General features: G+C 52.8%; 1 protein-coding gene across 6 annotated transcripts in view; it reads right to left on the minus strand.

Annotated features, from left to right (window-relative positions):
• Nucleotides 1–15,219, minus strand: part of PKNOX2 (PBX/knotted 1 homeobox 2) — a 258,304-nt gene that overhangs the window by 77,414 nt on the left and 165,671 nt on the right. The gene's annotated exons all lie outside the window — the stretch shown is intronic.

Raw genomic sequence — 15,219 nt, forward strand, 5'->3', positions numbered from 1 at the left:
GTCTCTTCTTGAATCACAAAGTGGTGCGTAAGTGGAGACAGCCTGGCAGTACCACCCAAGGAAACAGAATGCTGAAAGAGCTGTTTAGCTGCAGGAGATGCCCTGAAATATTTAGAGCTGGAAACCACGGCTAATTGCCTGATACAGGAGGGTGCTGATGAGCGGGCAACCTTTGAGAGTATGACAGTCAGACCGTCCCTCTCCTTCCTTCCTCTCCCTGGGGACCTTGGGGCTCCGTCCTCTTCCCACCTGATGTCCTCCCACCACACCCTCCCCAGGGTCTTCCAAAACGTTCACATACCTGAATTCTGTGGGAGTTCGAGGGAGTCAAAGGGAGGGTCTCCAGGACCCTATGTGGAGTGTGTGTGTGTGTCTTGTTGTGTTGGTTCTTTTTCAGGAAGAGGTGGACAGATCAGCTCTGGCTGACCCGAGTCTCCGAAGTACCAGGTGTGCTTTGACCTGAAGTGCATATGTGAAAGCACTGGAAATCCAGACATTCATTCAACGAATGTTTATCAGGTGTCAACTACACGCAAAGAACTGTGCTGGGGTGGGGAGACAGATGAGAGGAGGCAAGGCCTTCCCCCCAGGGAGGGAGGTGATGGTCCAGCGGGAAAGAAGAAAGTGAACAGAGGTTCCCGTGGAGAAGGCATGGGGGGGGGGATGCCTTTTCCTGTGCTGAAACGTTCAGACTGCAGGTAATTCCTCTTTGCCTCACCACTACCCCTACCTCGCCCACCCTGGCCTCACTTCAGAAGATTGGCTGCCAGGACGTCTTTGCAGCAGAAGCACCCAGGGTCACCCCGTCTTACACACACTAGGCACCGAGATCCAGGCTTTACTTCTGCAAAGAGGCTCAGAAGGGAGCCCTGGGGAAGCCAAACTCCACAAGCGGGGAACCATTGCCTATTTTCATGGCTGGGTCTTGTCTGGGAGGTGGAAAACACCCAAGGAAGGAAACAGCGGAGTGAAGAGGGTTCGGGGGGGGAGGGAAGAGGATATATTCCTCTTGAGACATCAGAAAGAACTTGAGAATGAAGACTTCTGAGATATTAAATTGGACGTGGAATCTCTCTCTTTTGGACCCGGAGGGAATAAAGGAAAAAGGAGTATTTCAGGAGTGTGCTAGGCTCAGCCTTTCCTGTGACTCTGGCAGATGAGGTAACTTTGGATGAGGCCTACAGGTACTGAGGCAGGATCCCTTCCGGGGAGCACCAATCTTAGATGCTCCTTGGCCGGAAAAAGCGAACTTCTGAGGGGCTGCAGTGCCAGCAGCCTCCAGAAGGGGGAGCCTGGGGGCAGAGTCTGGAGGCAGATTTTCTCCCCTGTTAGGGGCAACTGAATCCCTTCCACCTTGAGTTTGGGTCTTTTGGTACCTCATTCCACGGATGAGAAAATCATCACGAAGGCAAAGCACAGGAAACTCAATGAGGAGGATCTGGGGTAAAAAGAGGACTCTTTAGTCTGCATTCTTTTGTTCACTGTCCAATCAATGGGAGGTAGGGTCGTTTTAGAGTCTGTCCCTAGAAATACTTGCAACAGCTGGATAGCTGCCCTACCTGGGGGTAAAGAGAGATGGCTAAGAGGAGTCTGCACCCAGAAACAACCACCGTCCAGGCTGAGAAGAGATTTTTCAGTCTGCAGCCCGCTGGACTGTGGAGCAGGGGCTAGAGGCCACGGGAACAATTTTCTGAGGAGCCCTTGCCCCTCCCCCTCCTCCCCTCTGGGGTCACCACAGGCCACTAGGCCACTGCCCCATTGCCCTCTGGGGGCTGCTCCTGCAAGAAAACAGGAGGCCTTTTCATCAGGGGCTTAAGTTTCCTTCCCTGCTCGCTCAGGCACAGAAGCGTCTGGTAACCTGATGCTGGGGGAGACGCTGTGCCCATCTCCGGAAGCTCGCCCTTTTCTTCACACGCCCCCTCACCCGCACATGCGCTCCTTCCTCCCTCCAGCTGGGCTTCGGGGGCTGAGGGTCCATGTGGGACCATCCCCGAGAGGAGTGTGGGAATCTGACTTCTCTGAGCTGAGGCTCCACAGCTGGGATGCGGGGAACTCCTTGAGCCATCGCTGGGCACCCGGGCCTCTGGGGAAACCTGCCGTTTTTGCACTTTCTTTGGGAGCGTGGAGGGCACAGCAGGCCTGTCCAGGGCCTCCGGCATTTGTCTGTGGCCAGAGGCTGCTCCGCCCTGTCCAGGGGCCCCAGCCCTCTGTCACCAGACACCAGGGCACTGGAGGGAACACAGCCAAGACGCAAATGGAGGACACACGAGGAATGATTTACCACCGAGAAATTTCCCACGTCAAAAGGTTGTTTTTAACGTTGGAAACCTTTCTTATATGGCAGCTAGGAGGGAAAGAAAAAAACCAAAACCCTAATGCAACACTCAACCCCACAATGATATCCAAGAAAAAGTAATTTGTCACTGACATTATCTTCAAAAGGAGCTAAAACTGCCATTTTCCAGAGCTCAGGAGCCGAGGAAGGCAGTGTGCATGGGCTGGTGGTGGCTGAAGGGGCCGAAGGACACTCCTCAGGAAGAGGGGAGGGGCACCCCGGGAGCACCCACTCCGTTTCCTCAACTCCAGCTCCCCAGCCAGGTGAGGCCCTCCATCTGGAGCCCAAACGCCAGCGTGTTGACAAACAGGCTTAGAAAAAAGATCCAAGCTCGTTAGGAAGGAGCTCATTAGAACTTGTTGACATGAAACCCATTAGACCAATTAACATTCCATTAACGGCCTGGGGCACCCAGGGGTTAACGGTGCCCTGCAGTAATTGGGCTGGGGTGCTGGGTTGGGGGCTCAGGGCCTTAAGGATGAGAAACAAAGTCTAATTGGGAACTCTCAGACCAGCCAGCCCCACACCATCTGTTCTTACTCCCTGACCCTGGCTGAGCCTCCACTGTAGGGCCTGAGGTAGGAGAGGGAATGAAGGGACCAACTTCCCTGTGGCTCCGCACTGTCCCAGCCCATTGCCTGCAGACTGGGCGGGTGGCTGGCACAGGATAGGGTGGGGGGACATTTCCACCCTCTTGCACTCTGATGGTCTTGTCTTCTTCATCCACCCCTCCCTTCCCCTCCCCCTCTCCACACCCCACTTCTGGTCCAGTTTCTCTCTTAGCACCGGGAAGTAAGTCTCCTCTCCTCTCCTGGATAGGTTTTCAAAAATGTTTCCCACTCTTACAGAGCCTCTTTGGAGAAGCTAGAATCCTTGAGGGCCCAGAGCCTAATTCATCTGAAGAGCGCTGTAAGTCAGGGTAGAGGAGTCAGGGAGCGAGAGCTGGCCCTGCTCTCCTTCCTTCCTCCCTCCCTTCCTCCCTCCCTTCCTCCCTCCCTTCCTCCCTCCCTTCCTTCCCTCCTTCCTCCCTTCCCTCCTTCCTCCCTTCCTCCCTCCCTCCCTCCCTCCCTCCCTCCTTCCCTTCTTTCTTCCACACCAGGGCAGCTAAGAGGCAGCAGTGAGGCCCCCTAGGAGCCCTTCTGGACACACACTAACAGTATTTTATCATTTGCCTTCCCTTGCTGCAAGAAGAGGCTGTGGAAGTCTGGGCCTCAAGTTTCCTCATCTGTAAACTCCCATGATCAGACAGAGCCTGTGCTTAGGGTCAAAAAAGTCTGGATTCCACAGGCAGCTCTGCCATTTCTCTGTGCGACTTGCACAAGTCACTTTCTCTCTAGGTCTGCAAAATGAGGGACTTCACCAGAATATTCTGAAAGTCTTTGCCCATGGTTAGCACTGAACACAAGCTCTGCTGAGTAGAATGGAAATATCTGAAGCTCCATTCCAAAGGCTCCCTCATTTGAGAGGGAGGGAAGGAGGCCCCTGAGGCCAAGAGAGCTGGGAGCCCTCCTCCGCGTCCCCCCAGCCCAGGAGCCCCCAGGTGGCTACCACCCCCCACACACACCCCCAGGTCCGCCCCTCTGAGCAGCTGCCCAGACCTGGGTTCTGACGTCTAGACAGATTTGCAGGAGGCTGAAATAACACCGTGAACTCAGCAGGAGGGACCAAAAGGCTGCATTAGTAACCTGGCTAGCTTCAGCTTCTCCCCCCGGAGCAGCCGCCTCAAGCCTGGCGCAATGCCGTTTATTTTCCTTCCGCGGAGAGCCTGGTCCAAAATGAGTCTCTGGCCCAGCTCCCTTCCCAGAAGCTGCCTGTAGGTGGCGCCGCGGAGCCCCGCTTTAATTGCATTACATAATGTAACCTGTTTACTAAATCATGTCACCAGTCGCTTTAGGATTTACAGCTTCGGGTGTGTACAGAGGATTGGACTTGAGTCCGATTTAAAAACAAATAAGAACGAGAGGCAGCTGCTGCTGATACTGTGATATTCATCTTTTGGAAACAAATTCACCCACTGCTATCAATTATGCCTGGAAGAGAAAAGTGGTGGTGGTGGGAAGGAGTTGGCTACGGCTCCTCTGCTGGCAACTCAGAGCGATGAATCTTGAAATAACGGTGTCAACCTGTCACTGATTTCATGTGACTCTGTGGATTTATCTAAAGAAACGCAGGCGTGTGCGCGCGCGCGCACACACACACACACACACACACACACACACACACACACCAGGTCTCTTCCCAAAACCCAGTAAGGGTTAGAAACCGCAGCTGAGAGCTGAGTGGCTAAAGGAACTCGATGGTCTCCGAGCCTTGGTGCGTGGAGTCAGTATAGCAGTGACAAGGGCGAGGCCAGTGTGGGGATGGAGGGGAGGATGGAGGTGAGAGAGAGGGTGCACCTGTGGGTGGGGAGCTTCAAAATGTGAGGAGGTCTGGTGGAAGTGTTTCAAAGTGAGGGAGAAGTGAAGGGTCCTGTGGAATGGGGAAGGGCCAGCCTCCCCAGGAGCCACACCCTCACAGCACAGCAAGCGTTGGACCTGGGCCTTTTCACCCCAAGTGTTCTGGGAGCTGGGTGGAAGCTCAGGGCCTGAGGTGACCGGAATGCCGTGGCCTAGCGGATGCTGCTACCCCACCCCATCTTTCTGACCTTGGGGTGTTGGGGGCAAAGAGAATCCTCTAGTCTGAAAAGACCAGGCTCACAGTAGGGGCATGGGAGCCAGGAGGGTAACTGTGTCTACAGTGAAGGAAGGACGGCGGGGAAGAGCTGAGCAGGATTTGCACTCAGGATCAGATCCCCGGCTCACTCACTGTGCTGCAGGCTGGCTGGCTAAGAGGTCACACCTCCCCCATTACCCGGGTTCCGGGGGCCACTGCACCAGGCACAGAGCCCAAGTCCTGGCAGAACGTCCCAGTCAGAAGGGCCACTTCCCTGGTGCCCCTTCGGTTCCTGCTTGGAACTCTCAGCGGGAAATAATTCTCTGCTGACTTGAGAAGCAGCAGAGATGACAACCAAGACAGTAGGCAGCTCAGGCCCCTTGGCCACCCACAGCCCTCTGCTCTGATTGTGCTTCACTACTTTTCTGGGAAGCCCACTTGGGAGGTGGTCCCGGTCACGCCCTCTCGTGATGGCGCTGGTCTCTAGGAAACAGAGGAGCCAGCAGGGGCCAGCATGAGTTTGACCAGCTCTGCCGGCTTCCGCCTCCCTGCGAGATGGGAAATCGCCCTCTTTCCCCACCTCTCTCTCCTCCTTCAGCCCTGAGCCACCATGTGGTCTTTGGAAGGGGTAGGAGCCGACTGTGAACCGTCCCAGCAGCGAGGACCCTCCTCGGCCTGTCCAAGCACCCCACCCCCTTCCCCATGCCCAAGGCCATTTTGCTCTTTGCTCTTTATCTGGAATAACAATATATCCCTCGTGGGGGCGGGTCAACGGGGTCATTTATGCACTCAGGGACCTGGGGATGAGCTCACTGGGAGACCCAGTTCTGGAAGGAAGGGGATTATACTCCACCTTGGATCCCAGTGTGTCCACAGTGTAGTGGGGGGAGCTTCATGGTGACATTCCCTGCGTGGGCTGGAGCTGTTGGGAATCTCAGACCCATGGCAGTCACCCTCCACACCCCTGACTGGGTTTCCCAGGGAGGAGCCCCGTCCTGGCCCACTGCCTCTGATTCATGGGGGCCCCTGCCACATCAGGGCCCAGAGTCAGGGCTGTAGCTTTCTCTCCTTTACTTCCCCAGCGCAGCTCGTTTTCATTTTGGCTTCAAAAAAATAATGGACCAGGGTCAGAGTTAGGAGAGCAGCCCTCGCTCTGGCCCTGGCATCTCTCCTGCCTGCTCTCGCTTCTCACACGAGGACCAGAAAGTGACAGAGTCCCCCGCTTTCCTCCCTGCCTTGGCTGTCACACCTCTTCTGGCTTCAAAAAGCCGCTGATATATTTTACAAACTGAAACAGCAATTTAATTCCCCCTGATAGCGGCAATTGTCCATTAGATCTTCCTACCGAGGAGCTTAACAATAATTCCTTTCATCTGACTGCTTGCTTCTTCTTGATCTGAGAATCAATCCCATAAATAGTAGGCAGAGTGTTCACGTTACTCTCCCCCTCCAGCTTTTAGCATTCTGATGAAGACTCTCATCTCCTCTTCAAGCACTTTACAACTTGGCAATTTTTCCCCCTTTGGTTCCTTTAAACAAAATAAAACCAAAAAAAAAAAAAACAGAAAGGGAGAAAAAAAAAAGCATGCTAGCTATAAGGGTAAGCACAGCCCTGCATTCTTCTCACAGAGAAGTGGTTTGCAGCCTCTCCTGCTGGGAGGCAGGGGGATGACAGCAATGACCTCTAATGGTCGCCTCCAATCTGCCTTAAGGCAGGTGCTGCTCTGCCCCAGAGGCACCATCAGTCTGGTCCTAAATTTCACACTCACCCACCGTTGGGTCCTCCCTTTCCAGGAACCCCCTCCCCTGTCACTGCATCCCAAGAATGGGGGTCACGAGGCCATCGCTGGTTCCAGTCACTGAAGCCTCTCCCCACACCCATGACCAGCTTCCCGCCCATCCCTCAGGCAACTCTCGAACCTGGAGACAGGATTCTGCCCTCTCTTTTTCATCTCCAGCCCCCTTCATCTCTATCCAAACAGCATGAGTGGGAGAGGTGGGGAGGAACAGAGAAAGGAGAGAGCTTGAGGCCTTTCATTCAAATATTTTTCTTCTCTTTCAAACATCCAGGCAGCCCTAGTGGTCTGGGGCAGAGGAGGGCCCTGCAGCTCTGCCGTGGGAGTGGTGCAGGTGGATTGCCAGGGCAGCTGGGAGCCCCGGGCTTCTCCCCTGGCGCCCCGTCACGTGCTCCTTGTCTGCACACATGTGTAGAGAAACAAATCTAAAAATGAACCCAGGGACTGAAATCCCCCTCGACAAACCTGATGCCCAGGTTTATTATTATTTGTCGAGAGCTGACGGCAACCGAGCTGAGAAAACAACTTGGGCTGGGTCCCTGAGGCTCGCAATACAACAGAGACAGACAAACAGCTCAGACGCTGGGGACCCCAGTTGGAAGGAGAGCTTCTGCTTCTGGTGTCCCACCTGCCTGCTCCCTCCCATCAGTCTTTCTCTTCTCGGAGGCAGTTGCCTTGGAGGCAGTTGCCTTGGAGGCTGCCACTCCCTGGGCGCCAGGAAGAGGAAGGAGAGCAGGAGAAGTGAGGGACCAAGAAGGGGAGGGAGGGGTCTGGGTCGGGGGGAGTCCACAGAGGTAAGGGACCCTGGTGCCTATCGAGTGTGTCACCCGCAATGCTCTCAGATTCTCCTGGAAGCAGAGGCCCCTTTTCTCTCTGAGAAGGACTGCACCACGTCCTCTGGCTGGATGATATCTGGTTCCATTTTTTTAAATTGCCTCCAGAAAAAAAAAAAAAAAAAAAAAGGTCAAGAATCAGGGCTGTGGAAGCAAGTGGCCCTTTGGGCTCAGTTTATCATTGAAAAGCCACTCATCCCTGATACTTCCTGACTCAGCCAACAGCTGTCCTCCCCCTGGGCCTCTGTGGGGACCCAGGTGAGCTCGTGAGAAAAAGGTGGGGGGGGGGGGGGACTTCCCTGGTGGCGCAGTGGTTGAGAGTCCGCCTGCCGATGCAGGGGACGCGGGTTCGTGCCCCAGTCCGGGAAGATCCCACATGCTGCGGAGCGGCTGGGCCCATGAGCCATGGCCGCTGAGCCTGCGCGTCCGGAGCCTGTGCTCCGCAACGGGAGAGGCCACAACAGTGACAGGCCCGTGTACCGCAAAAAAAAAAAAAAAAAAAAGGTAGGGGGACCAGGTAGAGTCCACAGTAATGAGGTCAACTTGTGGGACGAAAGGATGCCAGCCGGGCTGCTTCAACCCTTGGTCCTCGCTGCTGTTTGGAACGAGAGCAGGTACACTGGCTCCATGTTCCTGATCCCTGGGAAAGGCAGCCCCGGTGGGGAGGGGGAGAAGGGGAGGATGGAGGCTGCCACTGAGAGGTGGTGATGCAGGGCAGCGAGTCCGTTCCTGGGCATCGCCACCCAAGCCCCAGCTGAGTAGGCAAGCCCTGTCTACCTCCTAAGAAACGTTTCCTCCACGCCTCTTACTGTGCGTCTCTGCTGGCAAGGCCCTGTACATTACACTACTGCACCCTGTCCTTCATCAAAACTTTGCTCAGAAGCCTACTCCACGAAGCCTTCTTTGCTTTCCTCTCCTGGACCGTGCTCTCACCGGGAGCCCTGCCGCTGGGCAGAAGGAGGGCACGTAGCATGATTTAGCACGACGCGTGTTTCTACATTATAGAAAAACTACTTCCCAGCCACGTCCCATCTTGCCCGTTGAACCCTCTGCTCCCCAGCAGACAAGATCATGGCTTTGCCTTGCATTTCATTTTGGGGGAAAAAAGTCTGTGCAATATGATTTCACAAGGTCTACCTCCTTACAGAGCCTGGATATATATACAATTACAATTAAATTTCTTTGGTTTACTGTTAAAATATCAAACAAACAAATCTGGGACGGATAGACCTTTAAGCCCAGCAATCATTACACCTCAGTGAGAATGAGTTTGTTTCCCTGGAGCCAGTTTTGCTCAGGGCGAGATGATACCCAGAATTATTAGCGACTGCCATTTACTGAGCCCTCACCATGCATCAGGCATTATGCTAAGCTTCTTTCACAGATAACCTTGTTTATTTTTCCCAACAACCATATGGTGTAGGTGTGACTGTTGTCTCCTTTCAAGGATGCGAACACTGAGGCTTGGAGAAATTGAGAGTTTCCAAATGTGACACGCGGCCCGATTTCAGAGTCTAAACGGTTAACCTAGAGGTCCTGGGGCGGAGGTGGGGAACACCAGCGGAGTGGCAGAGTCCTGGAAATGGAGCAGGAGAAAGACAAGGCTGACTGTGGAAATACTACCATCTGCAGTCAGGACACCCAACATGGGCTGCCCTTCACTTCTTTTTTTTTTTAATATTTATTTATTTGGTTGCGCCGGGTCCCGGTTGCGCCTCCCTGGCCCCCCAGTTGCGGCCCGCGGGCTCCTCAGCTGTGGCATTCGAACTCCCAGTTGCAGCATGCATGTGGGATCCAGCCCTTCGACCAGGGATCGATCCCGGGCCCCCCCGCGCTGGGAGCGTGGAGTCCCAAGCACTGCACCACCAGGGAAGTCCCTGCCCTTCACTTCTACATGCCCCGAATTTCCAAGAGTCGCATTGTATCGACACACCTAAATGTCCCCCGTTTGCCAGATTTGGGCTTTTGTACCTCACTAACAAGCACGCACTTTGTGTCTGCAGACGGTGAGGCCTCCTAACAGCAACCGTTCATTTCCTTCAGCCCTGTCTTCTTTGGACAGCAGGGTGTGTGCAAATTTATTTAAATACTGTATTGCATTTGCTCTTATTATTGCATAAAAATGAGCGGAAGATGGAAAACAAAGTGCTGATGGCAGCGATAAGAAGTCAGGGCCTCATAAAGTCGATGCAACCAAGACAGAGATGCTTCCATCATCGCTGAGAGAGGCAGGTCTGAGCTTCCATCGTGGACTCACTGGACTGTGGGTTCAATTATGAAGGGAAAGAACAAAACTCGAGAACGAACGTGAAATGATGGAACACGTGGTTGAAGACTGCATGTAAAAGGCAGTGTGTAATGGGGAATTTGATCAAGTGTCTCAGCTGTGGGAGCACAACGCTGGAGCTGGAGCTGGGTGGAGGCGGGGCTGTCTGTGCCCTGACACCACACCCAGCAGGCAGCTCGGGGCCAGGGCTCTGACTCACACTGGCTGGGATTCAGGCAGTGTCTCCTTCCCGAGCTGCGGCCCAGGTGGGGCAGGGAGGGGTGGAAGGGGGCATGCAGTCAGCCGGCTCCCTATGACTGTCTCTGCTTGGCCTTTTCTCCCCACCCCACGCGTGGTTTTCCGGGGACCACCCACAGCTGAAAAGAAGTCCCTGTTCTGGAGAGAAATATGCCGTGACTCACAGGTTAAGGGGCACCTGGCTCTTTCTTTGGAAAGCCTGTCCAATTGGGCAGTACTGGCTTTTTTCAGGTTGCGGGCACCCCATTCTTAGGGAGCATCCAGCCCTTGTCATGTCTACCTGGGTCCTGACTTTATCCCCCTGCAGAAGCCCTTTCCTGCAAACCTTCTTTTCAGCGTCGCTTCCTTCCTCTCTCATTCCAGAGGTTCCAGGCAGCATTCTGAAAGGGCGACCAGTAAAGACATCTTCGCAGGCCAGCAGTGGGGTTTTTACCCGCATCCTCTGAAGCAGGAAGCAATTAAACAGAAGTGCAGAGGACCAGAGCTGTGTTCTACCTCCCACTGGCTCCTGGCTGTCCCCTGCCAAGCTCTATCCCCTTCAACCTCCAGCCTTGGAAAAGGGTCTATAGTTCTCGGGTTTCTAACAGGGAAAACCTAGTCATATGCTGGCCCTTTCCACTGCACTCAACCAAGAAGTGTTTCAGATTAGCAGCAGAATCTCTGAGTACTAGCAGCTTGTCTGAAAATTATAACGCGCATCAAACCTTAATTCTGCCCTTTGCAATGATAACCCATTCCCTATCATTGTGGTCTCAGTGGAAAGAAAGCGTCCTGCCTTCAGTACAGAATCTTTGTGGACTTGAAGTTCAAGGTTGTGCCTCTACTTGTGCCAGTAAGACAGACCGACCCCAAATCTCACGGCAGGACAAGGACAGGAGGGGGGGTGCAGTGGGGAGGAGACAATTTCACACAGTGGACTCTGGCTCTGGGAGACCAATGAGGGTGCTCTGACTTAGAACAGAGAATGACCTTCTGGGATCTGAGCACTTGTTGATCTGGGTCTTCCAGTATCTGGCCGGTTCAGGGAGAAGGAGTGCAGCATCTCAACTCCCAGATCTAGAGATTCTGTCCAGAGCAGATTGATCTGGGTAGGCAGGGGAGCTGCATATGAGGCATCTGCTCCCAGAGCCCATCTCTGGGGAGGGGAGGAAGAATAAATGGGAATTCTCGTCCAAGATGCCTCCCCAAGGGCACAGGTGGTCCCAGGCTGAGGCAGATCCCTGCTAACAGCAGGCCTCTCTGATCTCTTTTTTAGGGCCTGGCTGTCTCAGGCTCTGCAGCATGGGGAAGAGAAGTCTGCTGTCTCTTTGTTCTGGAATTCATAAAAGTGAAAAAAAGGATCTCACCTAATGAGACCCTTGCCGTGGTGAGGGATCATTTCATGGAACAGGAGCTGTGTGTGCATGTGAGCTGAGACTGTGGAGAGTAGAGGAGATGGGCAGAGGGAGATGAAGAGGGAAGAAGGCCCACGTAAGAATGATCTGGAAGGTCAAGGAGAGAGGTCCCCAAGGGGGACATTCAGGGGATGCTGAAGAAATTTGAGGTTTCAGGGAACTCTCTTGGGTGGCTGGCCGCTACGGCTGCCCTACAGCTCGACCTCAGCTTTCCCCTCACTCCTCATTCTTAGCTTCTTCCCCAAGCCCAGGAGCAGTGTTGGACCCAAGGCTCCAGAGCAGACTCTCCAGAGCAGATTGACGGAGGGCTGGCAGAGCAGTGACGGGTCTGACTGCTGCCCCGTACAGAGGAGAGATCCCATCCAAGTACAGACAGCAAGTTGAGCCGGCGTCCTAACCAGAACCCAATAGTCATTTACTGAGCACCTACTACGTGCCAGGCTCTGCGCTGGGCAGTGGACGTTCCAGAAGAAGAAAACAGAGACAACTGAGTGGAATAAATAAAGATATGAAATGAAGCAAGATAGGTGACTTCAGGTTTAAAGGGATCCCAAGGGCTAAGGAAGAGAAATAAAAAAAGGATCAAACAAAATCTCAAGCCTCAGCACGTAGTGGTGAAATTTCAGAACTTTAAAAAGAAAAGAAAAGAAAAGAAAAGAAAAAGAAAGAAAAGAAAGCTAAAAGTAGATTTCACTGCAAGACTGGAGATAAGAAGGTGGTGGAGTAGCGCCGTCAAGATCTATGAGAAAAAGGTGTTGAACTTGGGACCTGATCTGTGTTCTACCAGTCAAGCTCGAAGACAAGATAAAGTCCGTTTTGGACACGTGAAGACTCAGAGTTTACTTGCCTCCCATCAATATAAAAATAACTAGAGGTGGTATTCCAGCAAAACAAAGAAGTCGGAGGAAGAAGACAACAGAAAACAAGATAGAGCAGCAGCCCAATGGGAGGGAATGAGGGGTGGCTGTCAACGTGGGGGCCCGGGAGATTCCAGGCAGCAGTCAAGTGGTGATGACAGGATTCCATTCCCTTTTCTGTGGTCAAATCACACGATGTAGTTCTGTGGCTGAATAACATTTCCACCTTATAATCAACCTAGAGTCAGAATGCGAGGTAACCACAGTTATTTAACAGGATGTGAATCTTCTAAATCTTAACATAAAGGTAGCACACAGACGATTATACTAAATAGTATAACACTATGTACTATGTAATATATATGCATTGTATTATATATAACACTATAGACTAAAAATAAATAATATCAAACATAGTGTGATCAAACTAATACAAATTGGAAGGAGAAGAACGCGTGCTCATCTCCCCAGCTTCCACAGGGGGGAGTTCATAAATAAACACATACATTAAGAAAGAGAGACTGAGGGACTTCCCTGGCGGTCCAGTGGTTAAGACTCTGTGCTTCCACTGCACAGGGCGAGGGTTCGATCCCTGGACGGGGAACTAAGATCCCATGTGCCGTGTAGAGCAGCCAAAAAAATTAATAAATAAAATAAAATATCTTAAAGAAAAAGAAGGACTGACGCATATTATAGGACATAATAAGCGGCCACAAAATCAGCTAAATCAGAAACTGCTCGTCAGGGGTTAACTTTGGCTGGTGAACCTAGTGTGTAGAGGTGTGGGAAAGAAGGGAGGCTTTTTAGAATACCATGCAGCAGTCAAAAATAATGGAGTAGGTCTATTTATTTTGACCTGGAAAACTCTCCATTATATAGCCTAGGTTAACAAAGCAAGTCTTTAGAACAGTATTGAAGACGTAATATTTATCTGTGTTCAACTAAACACCCAAACCAATAAGACGCAGTCCCTGTCCTCAAGGAACCCCTGTCTGCAGCCCCTCTCTGTGTCCTCTGCCCTACACCAAGCAGCCCGCTTCTGGATTGTCTCCCTCGCTCAGATTATTGCAAGATGCAGATCTCTTTCTGTCCTAGGGAAGAGCTGTTTTCTGTATGTTTCAAGTCACGAATGCATGTTCTTGACTGCAAGTCATCAGTCCAAAGACTGGCCTGGATGAAGCTGCCCAGGAGAGGAAACTTTCACACACAAGTAACCGGTGGGGGGAAAGCCAAGTGGGGAAGGAAAATCTGAAAATTACAGATGCCGAGGCTAAAAGGCACCTCACAGAGCTCTGGTCCACCTCCCTCACTCACAGATAAACATACGTGGGGCCTGATGGAAGGTCGCTCCTTTGAATTAGCGCCCAGAAGAGGAAGAGCTGGGCTTGCTACGAGCCAGAGGCAGGAAGGGAGCCTGTGAGATGCTGGAATGGAGGCCTGATGCCAGGGCCCCACAGAGAAGCCCACCGAGAGGTGGCAGGTGTGTGTAGGGCTGGGGTCCACTTCAGGAGCTGCTCAGGGAGCAGATGGCTTGGACTGGATCATCCTTCCTTAGTGTCCATGGAAGCTGGGAAGAAGCAGCTTCACTGTGGGCAGGAGGGAGCACACTGGGGAGGGGCTGGGAGCGGAGCTGAGGTTTTCTGAGCGTCCACCAGGTGCCAGACTCACGTGAGGTGCCATCCAGCAGTTACAGCCTTTCACCCTCACACAAGCCCTGTGAGTTAAACGTGATTATCCCAGTTACATCAAGACAGTGACGGTTAGAAAACTTAAGTCATGTAACTTGCCCCAAATCCCACAGCCAGCAAATGGCAGAGCTAGAATCTGAGTCTGGGCTGGTCTGTTCCAAAGTCCCTGCTCAAGGAATCAGAGGGCGTCGATAAATATATGGTAACCAGTCGATGAGAGAAGTGTCTTTCCCAAACCGGGATACAGCTAACCCTTTTTCCTTCCAGAATACTGCGTATGGACTCAGCCCCTCTACCCAATCCAAGAATATCCAAGCACATCTGCTGGCTCTGGGGGACTAGGGTTTACTGGCCCATCAGGACCCTGAAAATGCCCACCTCGGAGGGGAACAGGATCGGGGCTCGACTTCTCCCAGCTTTGAGCCCTGACGTTGCCTCCAAGGACACAGAGCCTGCTGTGTCGAGCGTGGAGGGAGGTGGGCTGGGACGGACCACGAGCACAGTGGGGAGGAGAGAAGCCGGAAGCCTGGATCCTTGGTCTCTGGTGCTCAGCTCTGTCCCTGCTCTCCGCCAACCCCAAGGGCACCCTCATCGCTCTCGCCCCCCCTCAGATGCTGTCCCTACTCCCCCCACATCTCTCTAGGCACCTCCACCCCCATTGAGCATTGACTTCAGGGGGGAGGCAGGCAGGCCCAGGAGAGTATGTATGTCAGTTAGGGGTTGTCGTTGACACGTGGAGATCATTAACGAGGCTTATTTTTAAATTGTAATTGCAAAATGTAAATGCTCCCCAAACTGATGTGTAATTGCTACCCACTCCACCCCAGCCTTTCCCCTCTTGTGCCAGCTTTGCAAGGAGAGAATTAGAAAATAAAAAGGGGGTGGATTATGTAAGCAAAATGATTTTAAAAAAAGAGAGCGAGAGAGCTAAGAATTTAAGTGAGACAGCTGGCGGCTCCCTGATTGCCACACTTCCAGCTTAGCTGCAAAAATTGTGCTTGTCGATTGTACCCACCCAAGCAACAGTGTCAACTGTACTGAGTCCCCAGAACAGACCAGACTGGCACTCCCTTGGCAAGATGGCTCAGTGGTCTGTGTGTGTGTGTGTGTGTGTGTGTGTGTGTGTGTGTGTGTGTGTGT

This window comes from Monodon monoceros, unplaced genomic scaffold, assembly GCF_005190385.1.
Source record: "Monodon monoceros isolate NGI ecotype Baffin Bay Population unplaced genomic scaffold, NGI_Narwhal_1 Super_Scaffold_7, whole genome shotgun sequence".
Lineage (NCBI taxonomy): Eukaryota > Metazoa > Chordata > Mammalia > Artiodactyla > Monodontidae > Monodon > Monodon monoceros.